We start from the raw sequence: 7,245 nt of genomic DNA on the forward strand, positions 1-7,245 counted from the left end.
CTTACATTCATTTACACTAGTGATCTACATCTTCTTAATCTCTTAGTGTAAAGTAGTTTCGTATCGACACCTATGATATAAATAAACTTGAGTGGGCAGGTTGGGAAATCTGGTGAGTACATTGGGTTTTCAACCCACAATAATATAATTATGTTTAATCATTAAACAATCAACCCACTTATCCATCCCCATTATCTTCTTTATTTCTTAAGGATCTATCCTAAGAATCATTTATCATTCACTCATTTATTCCTAAGGATTATTCTAAGGAATAGGCATGAAGTCCATCATTTTCCTAATGACACAACTGTCAATGTTATCTATTAAGCACAACTGCCAATATTATCATTTAGGTGCAGCTTTCAGAATTATGAAATTCTCTGTTAGGCGCAGCTGCCAATATTGTCCTTTGGGCGCAACTGTCAGGGTTATGATGTTCTCTATTAGGCGCAACTGCCGATACTACCCTTTGAGCACAGCTGCTAGGATGTTTAAACTACATCGTAGGTCAAAACATCTACAGGTTGTGGCACAACTGCCAATGCTATCTATAGGGTACTAAGTCCATTGCTTCCAATGTTCACCTATAGGGCACTATGTCCATAACTACCAATGTTCCTCTATATCAACTTTCATCCCTTATCATTCATCTACCCATGTTTTATCCAACATATTTTGTAGATATAAAATGCATATACAATTTAAATCATTTAAAACATGTATAAGATCGTTCATCTAGCATAGATATCAAGTAAACAGATAATATGCACACATAACACGCAATTTATATAAAATACTTCATATCGATGTGTAAGATAAAAGTAACTATGCACTCACTTGATAAGGTGGTGATTCTGAATCCATATAGCACTTCGCTTCATAAAATAATTTCCTTTGAAGAAACCTAGTATTATTACCACTAGATTTTAGTCTATTATTCATTGGGACAAAATATCAGTCTAGATTCATCATTAAATCAGACTCTACTTCATGATCTATCAAGTAAGGATCAGCCAGGCTGGACCATTTCGGCATATAGCTTTTCTAAAATCCAACAACCAAACCCAACATGACCATTCTAGACACCTCTCTCGTAAGTAGTTAAATCAGTATAACGACTTTGAATCACTGGTAAATCTTATTTATAGGTTCATAATGACAATATTATATTTAAATATAAGTTATATTTAAAGTAGGATAGGCGTATCTCGCTTACATTAAGTTTTATTAAAAACCGGGCTCTGCGTGGGCAGAGCTTCTAAGCCGAAAAGCTCTTTTTTTGGAGTCGTCGGGCGCTCCATGGCTTTTGTCTAGTGCTAGGGAGGTTCCCTAGGCTTTGGGGGTGTTTGGGGGGGGGGGGTTTAGAGAGAGAAATAGGTGATGAAAGGTGTGAGAATGAAAGCAACCCTCGCTCTCCTTTTATTGGTCGAGCCTCGCAGGTACGCTGGGCGTACGCGAGGCGTAAGTGGGCACGTGTCGAATCTTCATTGGTGTTATGTGGCTGGATCCGGACCATAGAAGGCAGAAGAACGTTGGGCGTGCGCTTCGGTCTACGTGAGGCATTCGAAGGTATGTTAGGCGTACCCCTCGCACCCAACTCGCAATTTACACCCTTGACTTCTAAAATTCATAACTTTTGAATATGAGCTCCGGTTTTGAAGTTTTTTATATCCAGGTGTAGGTGGGACTATAATCTACAACTTTCATTTAGACTTCGTTGGCCAATTTTGATTCTATTTCTAAAGTTATATTTCAACAGGTTGGGACAGGAAAAGTCTGTTAAAAACTCATCACTTCTTCATCCGACATCCGTTTTCATCTGTCTTTTTACGATTGCGCTACTATTAATGAGACATTCGATTCTCGTTTAGGTTGTGTCGACTAAAAATGGGTCGATCTACTATTCGAACTCTGGGCTGCATATTGCTAAGCCGAAACTTAGTAAAATCATAACTCCTTCATACGAAGTCTGATTTGGGTGTTCTTTTTATGCACACTCTTGGTTTAACATATGCTACGACTTTCGTTTAGATCGCTAAGGCTAAAAAGCATTCTATCATAAACTCACTTTTTACGTCATACAGTGTCGTGCCGGTTTTGTCGCTAAACTTTGGCAGACCATAACTTCTTCGTTACAACTTGGATTTCAGTGTTCTTTATATGTACGGAACCCTTGTGAAATATGCTACAACTTAGTTAAGATTATTCATTATAAATAACCTTCTATCAAAAAGTAGTCTTTGATGCTTATTGTCATTAAATTGACTATTCCGAATCTGCTGGCGTTACACAAACTTGGTCAAAGACATAAATCGAAAGTCAAAGTCAATGGTCTGAGTTGGCCCAACTCGTCGAGTTGTCCATCAACTCGCCGAGTTCCTATATCAATCTGCAAAGTCGGGGAAAAATCGAGCCAACTCGCTGAGTTTATCCATAAACTCGCTGAGTTTGCTAGAAACCCACATTTTAATACATTTAGCACTTAATCCATAAGGACATGATCCCAAAACATAAATCTGACTTCCTTGAGCTGGAAAACCACGTAAAGTTGCCAACTTTACGTTCATGCATGTCTAAATGAAGCTCTTAAGCTTAAAATCAACTTAATGCATGCCTGACACCAAAATCCTCATAAAGTCTGCACCTTTAAGCTCAAGGGTACCAAAACCAACTAAGATCTGAAAGAATAACCCCTTAAATGACGTTACTTCATCATCATCCCCAAAAAGAGGCCAAAACACAACAAAACCCAAAATGAGGAGATCTAATCATCTACAAATCAAGGTATGAACTTGATACCTTAAATTGACTGCAAGAACTGGAGGGATTTTGGATCCAAGACTTCCTTCTCCGAGCTAGGAACTTCAAGATCTTCTAACTCCACAATGAACAAAATGGACACCAAACTTCCTTCCAAGGCTCAAAAACTTGACAATGGAGGCTACAACTCGTTTTAGCCTTTTCATAACAATCGAGGCTGATAAGGTGGCCAAAGAAAGGACTTAAGGCCTTTAATTAGGGTGCAAGACCCTAAAAATTAGAGTTTCCTTCCCAACTGCCAACTCGCCGAGTTGAGTCTCCTCAACTCGTCAAGTTAGTTCATATAATTCCCGTGATTCTTCCATCTTAAACACGTTGAGTTGGTACCTCCAACTCGTCGACTTGACCTAGAAATAAGGTTATTCTCAACAATTTTTCTTCAAGATTTCGGATGTTACAAAAACCGGTGCGACCCACTACTACCCAAGAAAGGGTGGTATGAACAAAAGAGGAAGATGAAAAGCTAGCGGAGGCGTGGGTTTTGGCTTCCCACGACCCAATTGAAAAAGATAATTAAACCTTCAATTGTTTTTGGGAGAAAACTTGAAGTGTGTTCTATGAGTTAACGGGAAGTGAAAGTCGAAATCTCGATCCAATTAGCTTCAAGTGGCACGATATTCGACTAAAATGCACCGAATTTGGAGAAATCTACAATCTTCAAAACATATGCAAAAGTGGGTCAAATGATTTCAATGTCTTCAAGACGGCCTTGGAAAAATTTGAAAAAACAAAGCCAACCCACAAAGCTTTTCCGTATGTGAAAGCGTGGCTAAAATTGAAAGAAGCTCCAAAATGGATACAACAAACGGAAGGAACTTCACAAACCTCTTTCGGTTCAAAGCGTTCAAGAAACCTGAATACAACTTCCCAACAATCGTACGAGCGAACACACAACGACATCAATGATGTTCCACTCGATCTTGAAAACAAGCAACCTCTTCGTCGGCCTGTTGGAAGAAATAAAGCAAAAAAAAGGGCTTCGACGTCTTTAGGAACTAGCATTATGGATCATTTTGGAGACAAATTTGACCGATATGTGCAAGTTCAAGAAAACAAGGCCGAGATAATGAATCGAAGGGAAAAACTGATTGAAGCGCAAATGTCATTTCAAGAGACACAAGTAACACTTCAAACAAAAACCGATATGTAAATCTTGAAAATGAAAGCGGACGACCATTAAACATCTTCTATATATACCACACTTATTATCTCATTTTACTCACACAATTCTTTTATCTTCTTCTCACAATCACACACTTGTTTTGCTTGATAAATTTTAAACCAATGGCTCCTAAAATGATGAATTGGTCAGAAAAAGAAGAAGAGAACTTAACACTAACATGAGTAGCGACTTCAAAATACCCAAATGTTATAATGCCTCCTAATCTTTGGGTAAAAGTTGGAAACATTTTCCATGATTTAATGGGTTGCCGAAGTCGTAGTCTTGATGAAATATGTTCGAAGTTTCGCGATATGAGGGTTAAATGACTTGAATTCATTGAGATTTATAACTTTGTTATAAACAACGTAGACGAAGGCGACCTGTTTGTTGTGACCATGCACCAATATGAAGACATGAAACACACACTGTTTAAACATGTTAAAGCTTGACGAAAATTGAGGGAGTGTCCAAAATTTAGTCATTAAAAATAAGATTTAAAACTAGTTTAAGTTGTTTGTGGATGTATTTTTATGTTTTTTAAAATTATTTTATGTTGTGTGTTTTCAATCAATGTAATCGTTGTTTCATTGAATAAAAAAACTAATTAAAAAATATGTTTTATTGTATTTTTGAATTAAATTTAATTAAAAAAATGAGGTTGAACGACGTGTTTAGTGGTAGTTACCTCATTGTTAGTGGTTGAGAGAGTGTGATGATGATGTGACACCCATCAATATAGTGGATAGTGAGGGAACGGGTGACCTAATGGTTAGTGATGAATATAACGTATGGTCTTATAAGACAATCAATACGGGTGTGGGTGAGGTAAAAGTTGATATTTTCTATTTTATATTATTAATTAATATAGATGATGTATAAAAAAAAAAGAGAATATTGTTTTTGGAGAAAGTAATTTTTTTATCTTTTATTTTTAAATAGGAATAGGGACTATGTGTGTAATTTCTTCATACCGAAAGAATAAATGGACCTTATAAACTTGTCAAAGGTCGAATCAAACTTATAAAATAGACCAAACTATAAGACCATTTATGTACTTTACTCTAAACATTTTTTAAAAAAGAATCATCAAAAACGTAAAAGTTGCGGAAAAAAAAGGAAAATGATTTGATAGGGTAAGATACTTTTTGAAATGTACACATTTAGTCCTTATTCTTGTTTTTTGTAAAATAAACCCTTATACTTTATTTTTTGTAACAATGCAATCCTTGTGACCGGTTATACCCGGTATACCGGTCATATACGAATTTTCTTTTAGGGAAAATGACTTGATAGGGTAAGATACTTTTTGAATTGTACACATTTAGTCCTTATTATTATTATTTTTGTAAAATAAACCCTTATACTTTATTAATATGTATACATTAGGTCATTTTTACCAGATTCTACAGGTTTTGTTGATGTGGAAGCATAAGTGGCACTAAATAGCAATTAATTAGCTTATTCACTGGAGGTGGGTGATCCTCTAGCAACAAGAAAAGGGTGGCGACCCTTCTCTTTCTCGTCTCTCTTCCTTCCGGTCGAACAACAACAGCCAAACACCCTTTACCTGTTGTGTTTCTCCGATCTGTCTCTCTTTGCCTCCATCTTTGAGATATGTTGCCAGAAAAAGAAGAAAGAATCGACGAGGGGGCTACCAGAGCAGCTCCTTGCCGCCAACTACGTCTCTACTTCATCCTGCCTCCCCTTTCGACCTTGTTGTTTTTGCCATCATTCCTCCTTGCTACCAGTGATGTGTAGGAACACACAAAGGAGTCGCTGGGGATCGGAGTTTTCCTTCATTTTCATGATGAATAAAAGTTGGAAAAATCTCGTTGTGGATATGTGGATGCCACCTGGGTATTTCATTTCAACAAAATAAAAAAAGGGAAAATGACTTGATAGGGTAAGATACTTTTTGAAATGTACACATTTAGTCCTTATTCTTTTTTTTTTGTAAAATAAACCCTTCCACGTCAGCAAAACCTATAGAATCCGTTGAAAAGGACCTAATGTGTACATATTAATAAAGTATAAGAGTTTATTTTACAAAAAAAGAATAAGGATTAAATGTGTAAATTTCAAAAAGTATATGACCCTATCAAGTCATGCACCAATATGAAGACATGAAACACACACTGTTTAAACACGTTAAAGCTTGACGAAAATTGAGGGAGTGTCCAAAATTTAGTCATTAAAAATAAGATTGAACTAGTTTAAGTTGTTTGTAGTTGTATTTTTATGTTTTTTTTATTATTTTATGTTGTGTGTTTTCAATTAATGTAATCGTTGTTTCATTGAATAAAAAACTAATTAAAAAAATATGTTTTATTGTGTTTTTTAATTAAATTTAATTAAAAAAATAAGGTTGAACGATGTGTTTAGTGGTAGGTACCTTATTGTTAGTGGTAGAAAGAGTGTAATGATGATGTGACACCCACCAATATAGTGGGTAATGAGGGAACGGGTGACCTAATGATTAGTGATGAGTATAACGTATGGTCTTATAAGACAATCAATACGGGTGTGGGTGAGGTAAAAGTTGATATTTTCTATTTTATATTATTAATTAATATAGATGATGTATAAAAGAAAAAAGAGAATATTTTTTTTTGGAGAAAGTAATTTTTTTATCTTTTATTTTTAAATAGGACTAGGGACTATATGTGTAATTTCTTCAAACCGTAAGAATAAACGGACCTTATAAACTTGTCAAAGCCTCAAAGGTCGAATCAAACTTATAAAATAGACCAAACTATAAGACCATTTGTGTACTTTACTCTAAACATTTTTAAAAAAGAATCATCAAAAACGTAAAAGTTACGAAAAGAAACTCCAAAACGCATTTTTCTTTTTTGACCTACAGAATTCATGTTTCTCGAGTTTAGGTGAACAAGTCTACTAATTGTGACTTTCAAATAGGTATAGAAGGAAGAGAGTAAGGAGTTGAATCAAGATGTCGTATTTAGTGTCGACTAGAGAGAGAGATATTGTGTTTTATGCAAAACACATTTTCTACATTTTATTTCTTTAGGCCAAAGTGGCAAGCTTTTTAAGTTTTGATTATTTGTAGGGACATACCAAATATTTGTTCCTTTATTTATGAGGTAAAAAGTTTATAGTTTCTTTCTTTTCAATTTGTATAGGTCTATAGAAAACTAGAAGTATCAAAAAAAAAATGGTAGTATGCAAATCAAACAAATGATTGTGGACCAACTAAAATAAATTTAGGAAGTGAAAATTCTTCACTTTAATATTTTTGTTTA

At 35.1% G+C, this 7,245-nt stretch overlaps 1 pseudogene; it reads left to right on the top strand.

Annotated features, from left to right (window-relative positions):
* The first annotated feature begins 3,823 nt into the window (after positions 1-3,823).
* Positions 3,824-7,245, top strand: part of LOC111894791 (uncharacterized) — a 6,660-nt pseudogene continuing 3,238 nt past the window's right edge.

The sequence above is a fragment of the Lactuca sativa genome, chromosome 8 (assembly GCF_002870075.4).
Source record: "Lactuca sativa cultivar Salinas chromosome 8, Lsat_Salinas_v11, whole genome shotgun sequence".
NCBI lineage: Eukaryota > Viridiplantae > Streptophyta > Magnoliopsida > Asterales > Asteraceae > Lactuca > Lactuca sativa.